Consider the following 2,500-nt stretch of genomic DNA (forward strand, 5'->3'; position numbering starts at 1 on the left):
ATGTCTACGAGCAGTCTCATTGCATGCTACGAATCCGATTCTTTTTGTCCAGTCATAATCCAATAGAGAAAATGTAGTTTCAATGTTCTCTGATCTTTTGCTGTCACCGCTCGGATGGCCAGGTCAATGTCGATCTGCTGCCACCTCCTCTGTATCCCTTTCCCTCCCTCAAACACATTTTTCTCTTCTTTTTTTTTTGTCTACACCCCTTCCACTCTCCCTGCTGTTCTGTGTTGTGTGTGTGTGTGTGTGTGTGTGTGTGTGTGTGTGTGTGTGTGTGTGTGTGTGTGTGTGTGTTCGTGTGTCTGTGTCTGTGTGTCTATGTGGTTGTGAGAGTGTGTATGTGGTTGTGTGTCTGTGTGTGTGTATGAGTGTGTGTGTGGTTGTGTGAGTGTGTGTGTGTGTGTGTGTGTGTGTGTGTGTGTGTGTTTAAGAGTTTGTGCGTGCGTGTGTGCGTGTGTGGAGGGGGGCATGGAGGGGAGGGGGGGGGGGGGGCAGGAGGGGACGAAAATGATTCTGTTTTATTTGTTGATTGCACAGGCGCATAGCACAACCAATTTCTTCCTGGTTGCGTTCAAAAGAAACAATATCCCCCTATGCCTCTTAAAATCTCTCCCCGTCTGTGTGTGTGTGTGTGTGTGTGTGTGTGTGTGTGTGTGTGTGTGTATGTGTGTGTGTGTGTGTATCCGCGTGTGTGTGTGTCCGCGTGTGTGTGCGGGACGGAGAGAGCGGGGAGAAAGAGAGAGAGCCAGAGACAAAGATAGAGAGAGAAAGAGAGAGAGGGACAGAGAGAGAGAGACAGACAGAGAGAGAGAAAGAGAGACAGAGAGAGAGAAAGAGAGAGAGAGAGATACAGAAAGTTACAGATAGAGACAGAGAGAGATAGAGAGACAGAGACAGAGAAAGAAACAGAGACACTGAGAGAAAGACAGAGAGAGAGAGAGACAGACAGACAGAAAGAGAAAGAGAGGTGATGGTGGAAAGAGAGGGACAGAGTTCCAACAGTTTACCGTCTGTTGTCTTTTCTCTTCTGTTCACTTTTTTCTTCTCGTTTCCTGTCATTTTTTTTTTTTTAAGGACCCAAATCTGGGCACACACAAAACGATGCATGCACACGCACGGACACACACGCAACACGCACACAGTTGTTACACTCTGAATCATAATGTAATAGTGTCTTACCCATATGTTTTTCTTTTTACATAATAATTGATGTGTGCATGGTGATAAGTGAAGGGTGTGTCAGTTGGTTTTTTTGTTGTTTTTTTGTTTGTTTGTTTTTTGTTGTTTTTTGTTTTTGTTTTTTTTCTTTTGCTGACGGGCATTTTATTTTAAGTGAGTCTAAAGAAAATTTTCTGTTTTTGGTTGAAGCATATAATAAAGTATTTTGAATTGAACTGAATTGAATTCGCATTTGTTTATATAATTACCAGTTGAGATAGAATTGAATTTCGTGTCGATTCGTGTCGTTTCGCTTCGTTCTCCCCCTCCCCCTCCCCACGCACCCCCACCCCCACCCCTCCCTCCACCAGCTTTCCCTTTTCTCTAAGACTTGTCAGAAAGAAAAACTCACCAGTGTCTGCGGAGTTACGGGGACTATCGTAAGAGTTAAGGGACTTGGTAGGCAGGTCCCCAGTCACACACACAACCTGAAAAAAAAAAAAAATCACGAAATATAAATATGTCATCAAATGAACGCAGCGGAATACAGCCAACAGTCACTGCTTTGACAACCTTTTTTTTTTTTTTTTTTTGTCTGTTTGTTTCTTTTCTAAATGTTTATTATACGCTCGTAATTGAAGGTCTCATAGTTTTATACGGACATCAGGGGCAGTGAATTCGTACCCACCGTGTCCAGATCTGTATTCCCCGGTAAACAGGTTCCAGGCCACCTTTAAAGCTGTAGTATTTTGTGCTTAATAATAATCATCATCATCATCATCATAATATGGAGGCTTATATAGCGCGGTTCCCCGCTTTCAAGAGCAGGCTCACCGCGCTTTGCTGGAGGAATTTCAAAGGTATGATGATAAAAATGAGATAAAACTTTTCACGCCCACGTATCATTCACTGCACAGAAAAGGTACATCACACACACACACACACACACACACACACACACACACACACACACACACACAAAACACACACACAAACAACCAAACACACACACACACACAAAACACACACACAAACAACCAAACACACACACACACACACACACACCACTGACAAATCCTCCTAAAAGCTACAAACGACACAGAGAATCACTAGAGATAAACGAACAAAAAGAGTCAAATTTTGATGAACTACACAATGCACACATTACATCCTTGAGGAAAGGCACTTTGTCATTCCGCGTGTCAACGGATACCCGACTTCAGTTAGAGAAGTTCCAAAGCGGAGGAAGGAGAGAATTAGTGGTCCCCACCCCGCCTTCCTGTGTCCAGATCAGGAGCCGGTTGCATTGCTCGGACGGAAGAGCCTAGCATGGTCGTAA

General features: G+C 43.8%; 1 protein-coding gene across 3 annotated transcripts in view; it reads right to left on the reverse strand.

Annotated features, from left to right (window-relative positions):
• Positions 1–2,500, reverse strand: part of LOC143289223 (uncharacterized) — a 151,205-nt gene that overhangs the window by 66,439 nt on the left and 82,266 nt on the right. For 2 of the 3 annotated variants that reach the window (XM_076598181.1, XM_076598182.1), the window contains exon 2: positions 1,574–1,649. The exons of the other annotated variant lie outside the window; for it this stretch is intronic. The gene's annotated coding sequence lies outside the window, so the exon portion shown is untranslated. The remainder of the gene's footprint in view (positions 1–1,573; positions 1,650–2,500) is intronic. 3 annotated transcript variants of the gene reach the window in all.

This window comes from Babylonia areolata, chromosome 13, assembly GCF_041734735.1.
Source record: "Babylonia areolata isolate BAREFJ2019XMU chromosome 13, ASM4173473v1, whole genome shotgun sequence".
Taxonomy (NCBI): Eukaryota; Metazoa; Mollusca; class Gastropoda; order Neogastropoda; family Buccinidae; genus Babylonia; species Babylonia areolata.